At 39.8% G+C, this 22,022-nt stretch overlaps 1 long non-coding RNA gene across 1 annotated transcript; it reads right to left on the reverse strand.

Moving 5' to 3' along the window:
- Positions 1-2,207: 2,207 nt before the first annotated feature.
- On the reverse strand, positions 2,208-4,793 carry LOC148129544 (uncharacterized). The gene is made up of 2 exons (XR_015745314.1): positions 4,567-4,793; positions 2,208-2,861 (listed from the first exon to the last, which is right to left on the reverse strand). It is a non-coding gene; the product is annotated as an uncharacterized LOC148129544 (long non-coding RNA).
- Between the last annotated feature and the right edge of the window lie 17,229 nt (positions 4,794-22,022).

The following is a 22,022-nucleotide window of genomic DNA, read 5'->3' on the forward strand; positions in this document are numbered from 1 at the left end:
TACGGCTTATCGCAAGGGTGAGTTTCACAGCAAGATTTCCTGCCTACTCATGAACGTAGCTACCTGTTTAATGCAAAATTGTATGCTGTTTTTTATAAGGCATCATGCTGTGGATGTATATTTTATAATATAAAGCAGTGAAATGCAGAAAAATATGCATTTTGACAGTCTAGTTTTATTTTTTTAAAAAAAACCACATAAAGAGTAACTTTTCTTCTAATGTAGAACAAGGACGTCTCTACTCCATCCTTTACTACCGATAGCCCATATGGTATTATTGCATGAATTTATTTTTTGTTGATGATGGTTATTCTAGCAGAATGAAATATTTCAATTCTCTTCTCTCCTTCCTTCCATCCATTTGTAAAGGAGTTGGACTGACAATCTGGGAGAGAAATTATTAAAATCCACAAGCAGGACAAGAGTGACATCTGTGCAACAGTAGTTTCATCTACTCAACAAGATTTTATTCAAGCTAGTTCTTTCCTCAAGATAAGACATATCCATATCTAACAAGCAACCGCCATAAACCTCACTGACTGCCTTCCAGCTGCCATAATTAGTTAGGATGGCCTCCTTAAACATTAAATATTCATTCAGTGCTACCTGTTGTGTAGAATCCTTTCATGGCAGCCCACATATTTTTTTATCATTCAAGAGCTGAATCATTTAAAAAAAGGCACACTTAAGCACTTTCATTGTACAGTGAGGGAAAGATTAGATTTTGAGAAAACAACCCAGATTAAAAAAAAACAAACAGGTTTCTAGACCGCAGGATTGTGGGGGGAAAATGTGGTTTAAGAAATACAAGATATAAATTTGTATGGCTGCAGGCCTAACAGCCACGTCAAATAAAAGTTAATTTGAATGTAATGCTTCTGAGTCCAATGGACTCGTTTCGGGGTTTTAAAATATTATATTCGATTGAGATATCATGCATTGAGAATATAGATGAACATAGTCTTTTATATACACTGAGAGCTTATACACCAAGAAAAATTCCTTGTGTGTCCAATCACACTTGGCCAATAAAGAATTCTGTTCTGTTCTGTTCTACTCTACTCTACTCTACTCTACTCTACTCTACTCTACTCTACTCTACTCTATTCTATTCTATTCTGTTCTATTCTATTCTATTCTATTCTATTCTATTCTATTCTATTCTATTCTATTCTATTCTATTCTATTCTATTCTAGCCTAGCCTAGCCTAGCCTAGCCTAGCCTAGCCAAGCCAAGCCAAGCCAAGCCAAGCCTAGCCCACCCCACCCTACCCTACCCTACCCTATCCTGAATCCTATTCTATTCTATTCTGTTCTGTTCTGTTCTGTTCTGTTCTACTCTACTCTTCTACTCTACTCTACCCTACCCTACCCTGAATCCTATTCTATTCTACTTTACTCTACTCTACTCTTCTACTCTACTCTACTCTACTTTATTCTACTCTACCCTACCCTATCCTGAATTCTATTCTATTTTAATTCTATTTTTTTTCTATTGTATTCTATTTTTCTCTTCCTCTTCCTATTCCTACTCTAGTTTGTTCAACAATAGCACAGGGGTTGATATCTGGAGCTGAATTATGATCAAGTAAGACACAGGACATTTCTTAAATGATTTGCTGCATTGCAATGTCCACTTGTCCTATGTAAGCAGTCCTCAAGTTATGATCACAATTGAGCCCCAAAACTGATGTTGCTAAGTGAGAAATTTGTTAAGTGAATTTTATGCCCCATTGTATGACCTTTTCTTGCCACATTTGTTACATGAATCACTTTTATGGGAAAATGCGACTTGGAGTTTGGGTTGAGAACCTGGAGGGGTGTTATGGGGTGAGGCTGTTGATGAGCTATCACATGGATTCTGTTTTATTTTCGGATGGATTTGTCCCCAATTTGCAATTTTCCCCCATCAAGATGGACAGTCTGGGCAATTGAAACTTTCCTGATAGAAATGGAGACAACCAGGTTTTTTCATTTTTTTGCATAAGGCTTGAAGTCTCTTAGCTCTTAGATCTCAAGGTTAGGATCGAAAAATGACCCCCAATGCACCTTTTTTTAATTAACTGGGAATGAGAAGGAAAAGTTTCAAATATGGGGGTGGGGGGTTAAAATGGGGAAAATGGGACTTCCCAAAGGCTAATTATGCCCAGAACTTCTGCAACCTGTAGAAGTTTCCATCAGTAGCTTAATAAAACAAACAGACAAAGTTTTGGAATGCAACTTTAGAGATATTTTAATATGAACAAAGACACATGAGAACGTGTTCCACAAGATGAACATTGACTGAAAAGGTGGACTTCCATCCCCAGAACTGGGTTTTCCTCTTGTCAACCTCCCATAGATCCCCTTTCCACCAGTTATGGAATCATATTCTGTAGGTACAGAAGGATCTTTCTCTGCTTAGGGCATTCGACGGAAGGGTAACCAAAGTCTGATGGCTTGTCAAACGTAGAGTGAAGAGAAGTTAGGTATGGCTAAGATGTGAATGTGGAAAGAGACAGATGTGTCGTGGCAAATGGTCAGCTGAAGAGCTTTCAAAAAGTCCATTGATGGAGGAGGACTTCATGCTCAGGAAGGTTAATACGATGACCGATAAGTGCTGGAGCTGAAGTTAGCGCTTGGCAGAGCTCGGGAATAGAAGCTGGTGAGGTTGGAGCCACCCCTTGTCATGGGCAAAGGAACTGCAGCACAAGGGTTGTATTGTTCAATGCCCAGAGGCTGGTCAGGACAGTAGAGAGCAGGTCCTGGGATGGTGAGAACGAAAGGTGGTGGCTGGATGGTCACAGTTGAAGCTGGGCATTGAGCGTAGCATTCATTCCACATTGAGCGGTTGGCAGCCATCTTAGGATGTCAGAGAGAGGCTGAAATGAGAAGAATTGGGACCAAGGGGAGAAGATATGAGGTGTGAAGACCACAGTCAGAAGAACATCACCACCTGAATTGATGGGGTTGTGTCCTCAACGTTCTACCGAAAAGAGATATATGAGTACAAGGACTCCAACAGATATTTATTACTATGAAAACTGCCAAAGATAATTTAGAAAAGGTTTAGAAGTGGAGGGAGAAGCATTAATAATACATTTTGCTCTCTAATGAATACAATAATTCTACAATAATTTAATAATCATGCAGGATAGTGCTTTGTAAAATATTGGGCAAACTAGTGCCCAACTCTTTTTGAAATATATATTTATGTATAATATGATTGTGTTAGAACATACCATATTAAAATTTATTTTATATCCTGCATAAATAATACACATCTCTCCAGACTATGTATTAACTCCAAAAATATTGAGCATAAAATATGTATTGCATAAAATATTGTATAAAGTTGCATTCATGTACCGCATCCATCATTAGTTACATAGTTTTGTAAAATATATTGCATTAGAAAATAAAGGTTGCTTTATGCACAACATTTATTTATGCAATGTGCAAAGAACATACATTTATCTAGAGTATCTGAGTACAATTTCTAATATAAAATATGCATTACATGATAACATAGTTCATAAAATGTTCTATTGATATGCTGTATATATTTACGCAAGGTGGAAATAATGCACATTGCTCTACAGTAGATATTTGTTACATTGCAATATATATTACACGAGAAATTATTAGAGTAGAAAAGATTATAGATGATCTTTTGTTGCTCTCTCTAAGAAACAGTTACTGATATTTGGGTTCAAATGCAAATTCTTGTTTTGATAGAATGGTAGAATACCGAATCACGTTGGTTAAGAACAACTGCGTGAAGTTAGCAATACAGGTCTTGGAAAAAAAATGGTGCAAGACAAGGCATGTAGATTTTCTCAGACTTCTGAGAGAAAGAAGGAAAAAGAGAGAGAAGGAGAAAAAGAAAGAAAGAAAGAAAGAAAGAAAGAAAGAAAGAAAGAAAGAAAGAAAGAAAGAAAGAAAGAAAGAAAGAAATTTTTAAAAGGAGAGAAAGACAGAGGGAGAAGGAGAAGGAGAGAGAAAGACTCCAGATGCACCTGTAAGCATCAAGCAGGCAGAAGAATACAAAGTTATAGACTTAATCTCCAATTCTGGCATTGGAGAATTGCTATGTCTGTTCCTGAAAAATATTAAGATACTGGGGAAGAGGAAGAAGAACTGAAGGAAAGAAGAATAGATTGACTCCAGAGGTTAATGGATCTCCTTCATTGAGAAGAAGACCCACGCCAGTCTCAGAGACAATGGCAGTTGGACTATTTCCTATGTCTTGATCAGAGTTGGATGGCTTTGCTCCCAATCCTAAACCATTCCCCCTCTGTGAAACCTCTGGAGGCACCTCTGCTTTTGAAACCCACCCTGATAGTCGCTAGCTTGGTTCCCTCCCATCTGCAATTTTCAGAAGCTTGGTTTCTATATCTCCTGACCCTCAGCTTGCTAGCCCAAGCTCCATCTCGGTCTCCATTAGTGAAACGAGGACATGAAGATAACCCTCTCTTGAGAAGCATGCCTTCTCAAGTCAACTTGTGCTAAGAGGTTCCTCTTAATCCATGGAGTTGACTTCCACTTCAGAATCTCTCTTGTAAAGAGAGCCTCCAAAGAACTTACCGGTTCTCGAAGAGTTGAGACGTTAGAAGGGAAGAGATGTTCTGAGATGTTTCCTCAAGGAGTCAGCTTTTTATATCCTCAGCTGCATAGCCTCCAGGGATGAGACACCCAGAATGAATTTCCCAACTCAGTGTCACAAGAGAGACACCCTGGTGTGCTGCTGTCCCCACCCAGATGGTGATTACTAAGCGGTGCATAAGAAAACAATTGATCCACCCAATTTTGTGGCAATACGGTTTGACCAGCTCAATGCAAGGGAGCTAATGTATGTTACGCCCTACGGATGGATTTTTAAAAATGAGTGGCTTCATCAAGTGAAAACAATGAGCTTCCTTTGGCTAGCATTCCACAAAAGGCTTTCAGATTGGTCACCTGTGAATAAAGATTGAAGGGCCTGTTGGAGTGAAAGAGAAATAACATTTTGTTATGTTGGATCAATTCACAGGAGAAGCTCTCTTTGAATTAGAAATACCCTTGGCTTTGGGGACGTCTTGTTTAATGAAAAGAAGGACTAAGGGGAGACATGATAGTGTTCCATTATCTGAGGGGCTGCCCCAAAGAAGAAGGGGCCCTCCAAAGAACCAGAAGGCAGGATAAGAAACCATGGATGGAAATTAATCGAGGAGATAAGCAACCTAGAAATAAGGAGACAGAACAATTAATCAGTGGAACAACTTCTACCCCAAAATACAAGATGGCAAATAAGGAAATCAAGCAGAATAAATATTAATTTAAAACATGGGTGAAGGGACCTGTGTTATTCTTGAAGTTTTTGGATTCTAGTTTCCAGGTCTAGTTTAAAGGCAGAACTGAGAAGCCCTCAGCCTTAATGGGATGGTTCCAAATTAAGTTACAACAGCTGGATCCAGACATTACGTTGAGTTGTAATGTGACTTGCACACTGCCAATAAAGTCTTCTTCAACAAACTGTCGCTTAGAGCCATGTGGGTACCCAACTTTCTTGCTTCAAAAAAGAAACATGGTCCTTTAGTTCTGCATGTCCTTTTTTTTTTTTTTTCAACATTGAGGGACAACTTTGATAGTCTTCTCAAACTCTTGGAAATTTCTGAAGGTTCAAGCCAAACTGTCTTAGATTTGCCAGAAATTTCAGGAATACTGAATAAGTAGCGGGACTTTGTGACTGTATCCTTGGGAGAGGTCACTAGACTGGTGTTGAAAAAACTTTGTTCTTCTCTCATGTGGGTCTAACGGGGGCTTAACTTAAAATAGACATTGATTCTGAATGTTATCCATTCAGTTGTGTCTGACTCTTGGTGATTCTATGGACCAGGTCTCTCCACATCTTGGTTCTTTTAGAAACCTGGTTAAGGTGGGATTTGTTAGAAAAACAATCTGACTGCGTCAAAAGCAATTCAACAGAAGCTTATTGTTCCTGTTTGAAGTTTCTACAATCTGATGTTGAAAGGTCCACCTGGAGGGGGCTACCACATAGACAGAGCCTATATGCCTAGATATGACCTTCAGCTTCAGGTGAAATGTCACAAATATCATGCATTTCAAAGAAGGGACTTGTCTTTTCTTACCATGACATTTGTGGTACTACAAAATTCCACAGTTTCATGATTGTATCATGAACAATAAATAGGTGTCACAGCGATGTTGAGATTTGACAGGAGCTTATTGTTCCTGTTTGAAGTTCCTACAAAAGACCTCACAAGAAGAGGATTAGTTAATAGGTTGATCCTGGAACAGATAGAACTTACTGAGTTGGAAGCAGGGCACACTGTTGGCTTCAAATATTTATTCTAATCTTGAAGGATTATCCAGGTGAAAGGGGAATTCGGGGGTGATTAAGAACCTGGTTCATTGGCTAAAAAAAGGAACTTCCATGTGGGAAGAACATTGCTTTTTAATACCTCTGCTGGAAAATTCTTTATTTTTTTTTCATTTCTGAGTTATCCATCTAGCTTGTAATTCAATAAATTATATAGTTGTAAATCTGAGAGAAACTTTGGCTGAGATCCTGGAGAACTGAAGAACAGACAGTTCTGGACAAGGTTGGTCTACTCATCAGTTCCTGGAAGACATTGGCTTTGTAGTTCATGTTGATTTAGGAACATAGTTTGAAGTCCAAATATGATACCACTTTCATTGGAAGACACAAAGTATTAGGTGAGATCATAAATCGGAAAGGTTCAGCAATGTTCAGAATGAAGAAATGAATAATGAATAATGAATGAATGAATGAATGAATGAATGAATGAATGAATGAATGAATAAACCAGAAAGGTCCAGAATGAATGAATGAATGAAAAATCAAGCCAAGATATCACCATATCCAAGAGTTATGGTTTCTATCTTACCGATGATGCAAACTCTGAAAGGACAATAATTTATAAAATATTCGCTAGCTGTTTTTTAGTAGAGGCTAACTTATAACTACAGCATTGTATTCCAATCAAGAATTCAGCCCAGATTTATTTCTCTTTTTTCATTAATGGAAGGATAAATGTCTGGTGAGATCATAGTGATCATAGACTCTCTGATGATGAATTCCAAAGGTAGTTTCAGTAGCAAGGTTGGCCTTAGATCCCCTCCTAATTCTGTGATTCAATATCAGATAAAATCATAGAGATATTGTGTCTAGAAGAGCCAGATGTTTGGTATCTACCAACCCTACCTTCTTAGAAACCCAGCCCAGAACATAAAGAGATGTCATCACTTTGCTTCAAATATCTGACTCCACAAAGTTGTGACTCATTGTCTTATTGATCAACACTGAGGTCTAAACTTAATGCAACTGAAGGAAAGGCGTAGCAACTTGAAAGAGTGAGAAAGAGCGAGAAAGAGCGAGAAAGAGCATTCTTAAGTAGAACTTCCTTCAATGTCTGGAGAATAAGACTTCCTGTCAAAGAAAGACCTTTCTTAGTCTTCCTAAGGAATGCTTGAAACAAATTGTGGTTGGGTCCTAACTCAATACAATTCATCTTAATTGGATCCTAAATTAATTTATCTCATTTCTATTGAGTTCTAACTCAATTAAACTCAACTGAAGTCAACTCAATTGAGTCCTTCCTCAATTAAACTCAACTCAACAGAGTCCTTCCACTCAATTCAGTTGAGTTCCAATTCAACCCAACTCAAGTGAGTCCTAACTCAATTCACAATTTCAATCTGTACATCAAGGATTATGGTACACTGGATAGACCGTAGGTATCCCCACTTCACCATATATAATTGCTATCAAGATATAAGCTAGAATTTGAATTTATATCAAAATTAGGTAGAATAAAGAAGATTGCCTTAATGGAGATATGGAGGCTAGGTAAAAGGGGCAGAATAATTTCTCCTGTCCTCCATAATCCTGGAACATGTGTAATCAGGAACACAGTTCAGAAAACAATTCAAAATACGCTTTTGAAATGATTGTTAGGAAATTCCATTAATTCAAAGGGGACTGGAATATACAACTAACAAAAACTACACAGATAAGACATAGAAGGAATCTTCTAAGTCCCATCTTGGACCTTGAAGACCTTGTTAGACTAAAGTTCCTATTACCGTGATGGATGGAGATGTTACCATTGAAATTCCATGCCATTTGAAGAATCCCTAATAGGGAAGGGAAAATATGAAAATGCTTGGTTGTGTAATCAGGAATAACAGAGTTGGAAGGGACCTTGGAGGTCTTCTAATCCAACCCCCTGCTCAGGAAACCCTATCCCATTTCAGACAAATGGTTGTTCAGTCTCTTGTTAAAAACCTCCAGTGATGGAGCATTCACAACTTCTGAAGGCAAGTCGTTCCACTGATCAATTGTTCTCACTGTGAGGAAGTTTCTCCTTAATTCTAGGTTGCTTCTTTCCTTGATTCATTCTTGATTCATTCTTGTGCTGTCTTCTGCCTTTTGGAGAATAGCTCTCTTCTTTGTGGCAGCCCCTCAGATATTAGAAGTGTCATCCAATGCTTCTCCATAATGATTCAACACAATTTCATATTTTCCCCCTCTGTAGGATTCAGATTAGCTGTCAAAAATGGCATGAAGGATTTGACACCACTAATCATTTTGGTTTGCTGGATCATTGGGTGTAACCTAGTTTCATATTTTCCACCTTCTGATCTTAGAGTGTTCTACCTTAAAATGTATTCAGTTGAAGTAAGAACTACAGTTCATGTTGAAGACTGATGACTCTACAGGAAATTGGTCAAGGTTGAAGTTAAGAAGAAGCCGACTGAAGAACCAGCACAGCAAGGGAATTTTTTTCCAGAAGTACATTTTCCCATGTTGTATTTCCTGCTGTTGGTTCATCCTGTACTTCCTTAAGACAGTTCATGAACCTGTCCTGATGAGAGCTCCTGAGGATTTCCAACTTAATCAGAAGTCTCTAGGTTAACATCTACTGGAGCAATCCCCACCCCCCAACCTACGGGCCTCCGGATGCAATGTACTTCCATTCACATAATGCACCACCACAGAGGAACAAAGAGTTATGGGATCGAACATATCTGGAAGACACCAGGATGGAGGTATCCTTCAAAGAACGTGCTTGCTCTGTGCAAATTTCCAGTAATGTGCTTCCCTTTAGCTATGAATCCCAAACAATTATTGCCCAAACTTGATATTTCTTTCTGTCTTTCTAAAGGTTTTGTCTCATTCTTCTACCTAAAAAAATTATGAAGGTTGTAGAACATGACAGGTCTCGAAATAGGGGTGATGCGGTCAAAATCACTCCTGCCTCCATCCCACTTTCTCCTCACCAGAATCCACAACTATTTAGCTCTTTAAGATGATCTTGAAGTAAAACTTTTCTTACTTTTGGAGCCTGTTCTATCTACGATTCCTGTTAACTACATTAGGGGGGAAATCACATGGGGGAGATGGTAAACCCACTTAAGGTTAGGTCTCTGTGAATTCAGAGAGCAAAATGGACACCACCAATAGATTTGTCGTGTATCAGTGTGGTTAGGAAGATGCTGACTTTTCAAGCCCGCCCTATCTACCTTTCCTGGCAAAATACATGGGACAATCACATGGGGGGAGGGGAAATCCACTTAGGGTTAGGTCTCCATGAATCTGGAGAACAATATCGACATTGTGAAAGGATTCGTAGTGCATCTGTATGCTGAGGAGGGTGTTGGGTTTTCAAGAGTTGTTTCCTGGTAAATTTCATGGGAACATCCTATTTCTACTTCCAACGTGTTTTTGGAACCTTTCCTGAAGAAGAACTTAGAAAAGGGTCTACAACTGAGCCAATCCATTGGTCCATTGAAGTCCATATAGTCTACTGGAAGACTAGAAATTCCTTGCAGCCTCTAGAACTTCCATCCCTATCCACTGAAGAGAGGATGTAGAGCAAGAGTTGAGCAATGTGGATCAAGAATGTTGTCCGTCTTTACCAACAGAGATATTTCTTTCTAAGCAATAGAGATAAACGTGAAGTAGCTGAGATAATTTATCTTCAGTTAGTGATATCACCTCTCTTTGAAATCCAAAGTTGGGTGCGGTGCTACCATTCATCCATAGATCCTAACCTAGAGATGGTGCAACCTTTCCTTCTCTCTTGGCCAACTGAGATAGATGCTCGTGTTTATTGATGTATGGGTGTCATGGAGATTCAGATAACAAATATCACCAACCCTCATTATGACTCCATCTTATAACTGCAATATCATTCTCTCTGGAAAGAGATGAGCAACCTCTAAGGTTGGAGGACCCAGAACCTTCGTAGCAATGCGGATCCCAGACCTTAAACATGCCAACGGGATGTTGATCAAGTCAACTTTATAGATTCAAATCCTGGTGTAACTTAGGAGAGGAAGGGGAAACCAGGTTGAGGGACATTTTCCAAGGCAAAAAGAAGCGGTTATTTTGATGGATAAGTTCCCTTTATGATGATTGATTGATTAAACAGACTGGCCCCAAATCAACTGCGGATAACTGCTGAAAATTGGTGTTAGTGATCTTGCTTAAGAAAAAGTCATATTTTTTTAGGACCTGCCAAGGACGTGAAAATTTTGTGCTTCTGTCATTTTTTTCCTCATTCTTTCCAATTTTTGTGGATGGGCTAGTATTCCATACCCATAGCGTTTTTTCTGCCTTTCATCACATTTTTTGCATAAGTGAATAAGTGAAAAGAAGGAAAGGAAGGAAGGAAGGAAGGAAGGAAGGAAGGAAGGAAGGAAGGAAGGAAGGAAGGAAGGAAGGAAGGAAGGAAGGAAGGAAGGAAGGAAGGAAAGGAAGGAATGAAGGAAGATGAAAAAGGGAGAAGGATGGATGGATGGATGGATAGAAGGAAGGAAAATGAGAAGGGGGGAAGGATGGATGGATGGAAGGAAGGTTCCATTCCCCATTCAGTAAATTTTGTTCTATTCATAGGACAACGGATTCTGATTGCAAGTTGGAATATCCTTCAAATTGTAGAAGTCAGAAAGTAGAACCAGGGATCCAGAGAGGTTGTGGTCTCCCTTTCATTGGATGTGACCAAGTAAGGTCTAGACTAGTGATGGTGAACTTTTTTGTTGTGGTGTGCCGAAAGCGCGTGCGTGCCAGCACCCACAATGCAATGTGCCCCACCCCCCTGCGCATGCGTGCGCAAACCCACCTTACCTGCATTGTGCATGCGCACACCTCCCAGCTGAATTTCAGCCCGTTTGAGGCCGTCTTCACCCTCCCGGGGGCTCTGCAGCCTTCGGAGGCCAAAAAACGGGGCCCTTTTTGCACTTCCGGTTTCGGCACTTCCAGTAGTTCTGGAAGGCCCGTTTTTCAGCCTCCAAAGGCTGCAGAGGCTTCCCTCAAGCCCCCATGAGTGCGAAAAAGGCCTCAAATGGGCCAAAAATCAGCTGGGAGGCACGCATGTGCAGTGCAGGTAAGTTTGGCGCAAGCTCACGTGCCTGCACAAATGGCTCTTGCGTGCCACCTGTGGCACACGTGCTATAGGTTTGTCATCACAGGTCTAGAGTCTCTGGAGTGCTTGAATCTGGATTCTTCTCTTGGACAGAGATCCTAAGGCGGCTTCCAAATTAGGGCCCCTGAGAAGCATCCCAACCTCCAGGAACTCTGTGGTTCCACATTTCTGGAAAATCTCAGATTGGGAGAACCTGGCCTTAGATCTGCTGACTTGGTGACTTCCTTCATGCTCCACCCCTGGTTTTCTCAGAGGATAATTTTGTGGTTTCTCTGGCCACCACACTGCCTTTTCTTATCACATCCTTCTGAATCAAGGGAGATTAAAAAACAACAACAACAACACAAAACCAAAACTGATTTGATTTATGAACCTGTAGAAGGCAACCACACCAGTACAATCAGATCGCTTATCTTTTTGCCAACGTTGGTTGCCATAACCTCACAACATTGATGGAATACACAACAGGATTGTGTCAGACTATGTGGGCATTCCCCTGGAAAATGGGAATGTCTGTAGAATGGGGGGTGTGTGCACCTGTCTTGATGACATCATCAGGAAAATGCTGAGACTTACCTACTTGCATCAGACCCAAGATTTTGCATAATGGTGGTGTTCATGTTATGATGTTATGGTGTGCAGGTATCTCTCTTGTGTAACCACATTCTGCTGTGTAAGGCCATCATCTATTTTTTTTTCAATAAACTTTATTAGATTTACAATTAAAATATACAAACATCACACAGATGGGTTGGGAGAAAGGAAAAAACCAAAAAGAAAAGGGGTATACAGTTAAAAGATGGTTACATCATCAACAGTTTGTGGCACCTTATTTATCTCATTATTTTGTGCCAAATTTGCAAATAATCTTTAGTGCGAATATCTAATTACTACTATCATCACTGTCCCTCATTTACAATTGGTTATTATTATTATCTATGGTCTATCTTTGGTTCATCCACTCATACCAACAGTTCCAACTCCTATAGTTACTCTGATTCATCCTTATTTTTTAGTGCTAAAGTTAATTTATCCATTTCAGCGCAACTTGATATTTTTATTAACACGCTCTGATGCTAAGGAGGTCTACTCCCCCTACCCACCTGAAAAGAAATCTCTTCCAACTGCAGTTGAGCTAAGCCATGTGCAGGCTCCTTGCTGTCTCCTTCTTGCTCACACAGCAAATGCCATTTCTGTTTCCAACCAGCCCTCAGCTCTCTCACACACTGACAGGATGCTAGCCAGATGAATTCCGATGGATGCTGGTAGGCAGAGGCAGAATTTCCAACCCAAAAACTTGCCCGATCACATAGTTTCGTAGCAAAGCACGGGTACCCTGCTAGTATATCATAATATCATTTTTGGGGTCAAAGCTGGCAACATTGCACAAATGTGGGATTGGAAGCCTTGGGGGTGGAACCCACCTTTTCTTGATTTTATAAGTAGCGTAAAAGCCAGACCTGGGGTTAAGAAAATCATATTTGAGTGTGGTTGAAGCGTGCCAACTTCACACCTCTTGAAAATGACGTGAAATCCTGAAATTTCCTTTGACATGCCTTAAATCTGTCCATCATTTCTCCAGAAGGTTTCATTTGAGCAGCATTTTGGAAGAGTTTGTTTTCTTGCAGCTGTCCTTACAGAGCAGGAGAAATGAGGATGGTTCTCTATAAACCAGGATTCCCCGATCTTGAATCCCGTTTTTAATTTTACCGTCAGGAAAATTAATTCTGTGTTTGTTGTCAACAGTTGTCTTTTCCTGACCACCTGCTGCCCCCTCGTGGTCCTTTGAGAACATTGTTTGAGATCATTCTTGATGATGATTGTCTTCAGAGGTTTCTCAAAGACAATTGGTCTTGGTAGAACCTCCTCTTTCAGAGACAGCTACCTCTAATTTTCATACCACACTTGGGGACATTTCTGGGAAACCAAATCTGGAGTCTGCTACCCTTCCCGGGTTCATCTACCTCAATAGAAATCCATCAACATTAGGAAGATGTCTATTGTGGTTTGCCAGCAGCCATGTGTGCACAGAGCTGCTAGAAGGCGAGAGCAGCTGAGACAAAAGGGGCAACTCAGGAGTAAGGCTGGGAGGTGATTGCCCCTGCCCTAAGGTCCAAAGGACAGGCAAAGGTGAAGAAACCTTTGCAGGAAGCAAAGTCATTCGCTCTGTTCGGATTAATCCTTGAAGCTCTGTGTGGACTTTGTACCTCGGTTGTTTTTTTTTTTATAATTCATTTGGCACTTTAGTTGTTGGCAGCAATTCAAAGGAGAGAAAGGTGGGTGCTTATCTCGAGGGACTATTTGGGATTCATTACTGGCTGGGAATGCACATAATTCCCAGTGTTGAAATAAAACAAGAGTTGTTTTAACTAAGCGTGTGCTTAATTACGGTCTCGGGAAGCCTTGGTCAGAACAATGTCCACCAAGCAGAATGTGTCCCCCAAATGTCCTTGGACCTAGAACCAGGCTTTATAAAAGCCAGGTGAGGTTGAACTAATGACTTTGGCTGACAAAAGCTGCATTCCACCATGGCTTCCATCCGTGACCATTCTGGTCCTGGATCTCTGCTTCTAGCTGTCCCCAAAATAATTCCATAAAGTTCATCAGGTATCCTCACAGACTATCTCATTCTGTGGAGGGGCATCCTAATGTCTTCTATACAGAGTCAGGTGTGAAGTTTACAAACCAAGTGAACACCTCAAGTCTGGCCAACTGTGCCATCTGCTGGTCACTCCCAGTGCTTGTTTACTAATTCCTATGTTAGTCTAACATTCTTTTGTGTTAGAACCACCTATTCCTGACATACAACTTCACCTCTTAGAAATGTTGCCATTGACCTTAAAAATAAATCTTTACCTGGGCTGGTTTTCCACCCATGGACCTTTTAAGAACCTCAGGTATGTGTGGAGAGAGAGTTGGGTATTGAACACAGGTTGCACTTGTGATTGAGCAAGGCTAGGTTCATCCTCATCTTGTTTGGTTCCACCTTCGTCTGAGGAAAGCCCATGTTGAGTGCCAATTTTTAGGAAAGAAATCTCAATGCCAGGAAACCAAAGTTTGATGCAATAAGAAGTTTATTTAGATGAAGAAACAATGTGAATTCAATTTTTTTTTTGAGAACTTAGGTAATGCTGGTCTGAAAACCCCCACACCAACACAAAATTATGTACATAATGTCTGAGTCAGAACATAAAATTTCCCAGCACCATATACCATGATAAGGAGAATCCATTCCATTAGAAGTCATCACCTTCTTAAAGTGTACAAATACTTCTAGAAAGGAGAAGATTGGGTGTGAAGATCTGGTCTCCCATTAATGTAAACTGACCACCCATTTTCTTCTGAAACCCCTCAAATCAGAGTTGTAGAAAAAGACCGTTGTTTCAGGACATTAATGGAAGACAAAAACAATCTCAGGAAGCAGTTTGAAGGACATGGCACATGGAGTTCCATCTCTGGTTGGTTCCATGAGGAAGAGAGAAGATCTGGACCTCAATGAGTGACGAAAGCATGGAAACAAAGATTGGGCATGCATTTCTAGAAATTACAGTCAAATCTTGGAGGGCTTTGAAGACCATTTTAGGTTATCCTTGAGGATATAAGGGCTTTCTCGAGTTTAAAAGTAGTAGTCACTTTCCAGGGACCTTGGACTTGAGCAGATGAAATCCGATGCTGCATGGGCAGGTAGCAAGCCATACCCTCCGTGGTTGATGATCCCACTGGATGGAATGGCAGCACAAGGGTTGCATTGCTCGACGCAAACTGATTGGTCAGCGCAGTAGAGAGAGGGCCCAGGAATGCTCAAGGTGTAGGCTGGCGGTTGTATGCTCACCATCATGGGTGGACAGCTGGTGTAGCAGTTCCATCCGGAAGCCATCTTTGCTGGACTGAGGGATGAGTAACCTGTTAGGGAGGAGAGGATACACATTAGAGACCATCAGTGAAATATAAATCTCTGGTGGTGGGATGCCATAGCTCTGTAGTAACTTAAGAAATGATGAGCACCACTAAACATGTAAATAAATACATCACAGGGTATCAACCTATTCTTCAAAGGATCTGAAGACAGAAGAAGAAACAATGGATGGAAACCAATCAAGGAGAGAAGCAACCTAGAATTGAGGAGAAATGTTCTGACAGTGAGGACAATGAACCAGTGGAAAGGCTCGCCTCTAAAAGTTGTTAGATGTTGGAACAGTGCTATCTTGTCACCCCTAGTCCTTCTCTTACTTAAACTAGACATACCCAGTTCTTACCACCATTTTTCATGTGTTTTAGCCTCCAGCTGACATTGGTAGAAACCAAAACCACATCCCCTCCTCTTTCTAAAGCACTTGGGCAGTTGCCTGTTTTAGAGACACAACTACAAAGGGATATTCTGGCTTCTTCATAAATGCAAAACCTTAAACGATTTAATATAGAAAAAAAATGGTTAGGAGAAGAGGAAGATATTTGCAAGAGTTTTCCAAGCTTGAAACATCTTAATGTAACTTACCGGCACTGGAAAGTTCTTAACTTGAGCTTGTCAAGATAATTTGCCTTTTTTCTCTGCGAACTCTGGGTTTTATACCAAGCCATCCCTGAGAGTTTTGATAAACTGTTAATAGGATGTTTCTTTTAGGTCCCTCCTTTGTTTTGTGAAGGAATGATTTCACTGTGGGTTTAAGTGCACCTCATCTCCTCCTTTGTGATTCTATGGTGTCTCCTTCCACAGGTGAGAACAGCCTTAAAATTTCTACAAGGCTCCAAAATTCCACAATATTCTTCCTGTTGTTATTGAGGATGAATCAAAACAGCTTCTAGAACATTGGAAAAAAGGAGGTCATTTTTGGGAGCTTTTGGGGGGGCCTGCATTGTTGACTTGAGCTTGGATGCATGGATGAAAGTCTTCTCCGTTTTTTTCTTCTCTTCCTTTGATTGTGTTGAGTTTCCTTAGTTGATTCCCTCTTCCTGGTTTGAAAAATCCCTTCAGGGGATCAGGTCAAAGATCTCTTCAATCCAGCATCTGGTGTAACACATATGAATCCATGTTCCAACCTTGCTGGATTGTTCTGTCTTCTGGAAATGAATTGTATCTCAGCCGAGATATAATCTTAGGGTTCCAGTGTTAAAAGTCCACTCAGATGGCCCCTGTTCAACACAGGTTCAGACCAAGCTTTGTTTAAATACTTTTTATGAAATAATCTCTACTAAACCAGGTAGTGAGGGCAGATTTGTTTCTCTGTGCTTTGCATAAATGGGAATTCAGCTGTAGGTACATAACTTGGAATTCAGCTGTAGGAGCTTCATCACTGGAGGCTTTTAAGAAAAGACTTTTCTGAAATGGTATAGGGTCTCCTGCTTGGGCAGGAGGTTGGATTAGATGACCTCCAAGGCTCTTTTCAGCTCTATTCTGATTGATTGAAGCCTAGCTTGAAGATACTGGAAGGATGTTGACATTGAAATTGAGATGGTGATTTATAAAACGATAGCTCAGTCTCCTCTTTGATTCCTGTAATACTCCAGGACATATGTCTCTCAAGAATATGACACCATTCTTCCTTGTGTTTTATCAACAGCTGATCTTTGCAGGACATCTCCCTTAAAACACCAACTATCTGGAAGGACTCTATTTGCCAAATGGTCAGAATTCCAGTTTTGACTCATTTCCACGTGGGGAAAAGCTAAATTATAACAGGTTCCAGTTGATTAACCCCACCTACGAGGTGGATGGATAAACTAACACATTGGGATGGAAGTCACTCTTAAAACAACTTGGGTGTTACGTGGAAAGGGATGATGTATAAGTAACTAATTAGAGACCTGGGGGCAAAAATAAAATAAAATACACCACCTTCATGAAAGTTATAAAAGCACAGGTGAATATTTCATGGACTCTTTCTCCCACATCACAGTACACCAGCTCGGTTTTTCTTGAGGGAGGAGTAGGTAAGTTTTGCACAGAAAATTAAATTCTGCAAAGATTCTTCCTGGCACCAGAACTTACTTGTGAGGAACCCTAAGAAAGATAGAAATAGGATATAAGACTGTATCTATATCTTGCTTTTTGCCTTGATAGTCTTGTTTTTAAGATCTTGGTGAATCAGATAACTCTTAATTGATTCATAAAAATGTGTGCCATCACAGTTCAGGGTTAGATCCAAAATTGCGTTTCCAAAAGGCAGCTGAACTTTCTTGGTTGTTTTTCTTCTTTGAAACATTTTGCTTCTCATCCAAGCAGTTTCTTCTGGATGAAAAACAAAATGTTTTCGAAGAAAGTCCCACTGCCTTTTGGAAAAGCATCTTTTGAACAACTGTGACCTGGATGATGGAGAATCTCTGTAGAGGTTTAGGGATAAAGTTTCAACACAGACCACTCAACAGTTAGATTATGATGTGGAATGGGCAATTATGTCAGTGGTAGGATTCAATTTTTTTTTTTACTACCGGTTCTGTGGGCGTGGCTTGGTGGGCATGGCAAGGGAAGGATACTGCAAAATTCCCCTTCCCTCCCCACCCCACTAACCTGTTTGCCAGCTCCGTTCTCCTGTGCAGGGCAACAAAAGAAGACCCAGCTTATCAGTTGGGACTCAGGAGGCAGAGAATAGATGGGAATGGAGCTAGTCAGAGGTGGGATTTGCCAGTTCTCTGAACTACTCAAATTTCCACTACTGGTTCTCCAGAACTGGTCAGAACCCACTGAATACCACCTGTGAATTATGTAGAAGAAAGTTTAATGTTTATCACTTCTGAACAGGTATACAGTAGTTCAAGTTAGTTAATGTTTTAAAACATGGAGATACGTCCTTATCTCTGGTTGTGAAGTTTCTCTTTTCTTGATCTCTCTGGCTACTGTTAGCTTCACCCAAATCCAAGATGGCTTCTGGATGGAACTACTGTTATACCAGCTGCCCTTCCATGATTGTGACTGTCCAGCCAGTACCATTCACCATGAACCTAACCGGCCCAGCTTTTCATTGCCCTCAGCAGTCTTTGTGCATTGAGCAACACAACCCTTGTGTCCCAACACCACACTGCGAGGATTCCCTTTGTAGCAGCACAGCCTCTAACTTCAGTACTTCCAGTGTGGCTTCTCAGAAGTCCATATCAAGGAGGAGCCAGAGAAGTGGTTGCTTTCCCTGTCGACGGTGTTGAGGCCAAGATCTAGGTCTTGGAGAAGATGCAGAAGAAGGATGGAAAGGGAATTCAAGATAATGGACTCATTCATTGTGTAGATGTAATGTTGAGTATTATTAGTAACTCTAACGTTCTAGAGTTACGGTGGCATTTTCTACATATGAGATTGAACAATACTTGAGAAGACACCTTTATGATTTTATGTATGTGTGTTTCATTGAGGACATCAGAAAGATCTTTTTATTGGGAATCTTACCTGATACATATAGTAAAGATTTGAAATACCTGATTGTAAATGTATTAACAGCGGCTAGGATTGTATTTGCTAAAAACTGGAAAAATGAGAAAATACCATTGCAGGAAGAAATTATTAAGAAAATATTGGAATGTGCTGAAATGAGTAGATTGACATTTGAAATTAGAGAACAAGAGGATAAACAATTCTATAAAATCTGGGACCTTTTCTACCAATGGTTAGATAATAAAATACAATAATAGAATATTCAGAATTTTAGAAAATAACGAATATATAAAGATTTTTTTCTTTTCTTTTTTGATATTATATTTATAAAATGCTATTAGGATAGATTTGGTATGACTATATGATTTGTTATAAAATAAATTAAGTAAACTACAGTTATCTCGTAAAGTATGAATGAACAAAATCATGGTCAAATGATTGTTTAATAGTGATACTAGGGTATATAATTTCTGATTGACAATATGAGATATTATGTAATGTAATTGTAATTGAGACCACGAAATGGATGCACAAAAAATTGGTAAACCAACCGATACACTGTTTGTATATTTATGAAAGAAAGATGGATGTTTTTATGTTTTGTCTGTTTTGTTTGTTTTTAAAAATCAATAAAATTGTTTTCAAAAAAAAGAAAGAAAGTGTCTTCTGATTAAACAGTTTCTTGTTTTATGGTAAATTAATTTTGGTTTCATTCCAAAATAACACCTTCATTGCAATAATCCCTTGGTTTTTCTGTTGCTTCTGTGTCCTCCTCCAAAGACAAACACTACAAACCAACATTATAATGAATGTTTAGCGAGGCATTTGATCACAGCCAAATGCCTGTTGAGAAACCCATGTCTTCTACTGGATGCTTGAACCCAGCATTTCATTTTTTAGCTTTTTCAGTATTCTTTTTTGACCAGGACTTCAAAAAGTATCTTGTTACAACTTTGTGAAGGGACAGCCAAGGTGCATCACCCCCAAATGGCATTGCGTAGAGTCACCAATGGAACTGAACATCACAGAAATGCAAATATTGGCTGTTTTCTGAAATCAGATAAAAACAATTGGTGTACAAATTGATTCAGGATTGTTCAGTCCAGAAGTGCCTTGGTTGCTGGTTAATTTAACCTCTTGAAAATGAGGCATCCATCTTATTTGGCCTTAATTCTTTTTTAAAGTTTCTCTCATTTGCTTGGTGTACACTAAGGTGATGTGTCTGTAAGAACTCTTGGTCTCAAATCTTTCATGTCTATAGGATAAGTGATTTATTTTATGCATACACACACACACACACACACACACACACACACACACACACACACACACTCAGAACCATTAATAGGGACCTAAATCAGATTAGCTAAACAAACAAATTGGATTGGATTTAATTTAGATCCCATGGCCAGGAACTGAGAGGATCTGCAAAGATCCAGCTTGATCAATACTTATGGAATAAAATCACCTCATCAGTTCCGTTCACTGCATTCAAGCCTTGGGATCAATCAATCAGATAAACTGAGTGTTCAGATGTTTGTATGGCCTTTCTGATGAAATTGATCTCCTTCTGTGGCCAGAAAATTCCACTAACATATATCCTGGTAGAGGTGGAATGGGATCAGGAGAAACCGTGATTTCATCAATACATCGTGATCAATTTTCCCCAAGTATCTAAGTAGAATAGGATAAGAGAGTTGGAAGGGACCTACAAGGGACCATGTAAGTCATCTAGTCCAACCCCTTGCTCAAGCAGGAGACCCTACACCATTTCTGACAGATGGCAGTCCACTCTCTTCTTGAAAGTCTCCAGGGATGAAGCTCCCCCAACTTCCAAAAGCAAATTCTTTTCCATTGGTTGATTGTTCTCACTGTCAGAAAATTCCTCCTTATTTCCAGGTTGAACCTCTCCTTGTTCAGTTTTCATCCATTATCTAAGATGGTCAGAAAGACTAAGGTGAGAAGTTTGGGTTTCCTTGGTCCATATTTTTGTGGTCAAAAACAGACAATGCTGCATTTCTTTAGATGAAGCTCTCCACATTTTTGAAAAACAGTATGGAATACCAGGATCCTGGGGTTTACAAATTAATTGCTTGCTGATTTCAATTAATTTGCCTGCTGATTTCAACCCCAATAGGAAAAAATACATGGACATGATGCAACGTACACAAAATTGAACCAGTTTTAGTGAACCAGTTTCATTTCTACTTCCTTGGTTGGTTGGTTGATTGATTGATTGGATTTATAGAGCCACCCTTCTCACAACAGTGATCCTGGGCCATTTAACAAAGATTAAACATGCAACCACAGTATGTGACCTCCAATCTTCAATGAACGAACAATAGCTTCATTCAGAAAGAAGCACATCAAAAGCAGCAGAGTTCACCTAACTTTTCAAGAGGAACATCTTTAAGACTTTGTGGAAAGCTAAGAAGGTCAGGCCCATGTAAATTTTGGGGGTGGGTTTGTTCATTTTTGCTATTTTGTAAGGGCACTGAGAAGACCCTTCAGGCCAACCAAGGCCAACTAGAGGACATTATTTGATGGAAGAGACCTGGAGGATTCCCTCTGTGCTAGCTCTGGTGGGCTGAGCAGAAACCATGGAAACCAAGTCTCAAGTCTTTGTTGATTTTTGAAGAAGTAATTATACATAGCTAGAATAGGGAAAGATGGAATCTTAGTTGTCCCCAAAGATTCAATCTCTTTCAGCAAGGCCATATTTCTATTCTTCAGAAAGGTGATTTCATCCCTGACCAAGAGCCAAAGATCATAACAATATAATCACAACAAAAGTTGGTTTGGTTGCAATAGATGGTTTATTTTAAAAGAAGAGGCAAAGCAATGGAATGTTTCAACTGCACCCAACATGGAACAATCAAAATTGCCCTTTGGAGGATGCCCATTGGTGAAGGAAGAAGGACATCTGGGAAGACTAAGAGTGATAAGTATGCAGCTTCAACAAGAAACAGGTGAGATTCTGTAGCTTCAGAGGAGCACAGGTTACGTTCTTCAACACAAATAGAGATTCCATTGTGAACTAGAGATTGTGAAATAGAGATTCATCAACACAAATAGAGATTCCATTGTGAACATACTCTGCTACTTAGAATATATCCCCATATCATGGGTGGCATACTCTTGTTCCAGAGACAAGTTACACAAGGGTCTCCTGGAAGCAGGGCAGTTGGAAAATACTAGTCTATCAAGCAAAACTTCCTAGGCATTTCAGGGTA

This window comes from Notechis scutatus, chromosome 14 (assembly GCF_049901735.1).
Source record: "Notechis scutatus isolate UNSWTSFEM ecotype Mainland chromosome 14, rNotScu1.2, whole genome shotgun sequence".
Lineage (NCBI taxonomy): Eukaryota > Metazoa > Chordata > Lepidosauria > Squamata > Elapidae > Notechis > Notechis scutatus.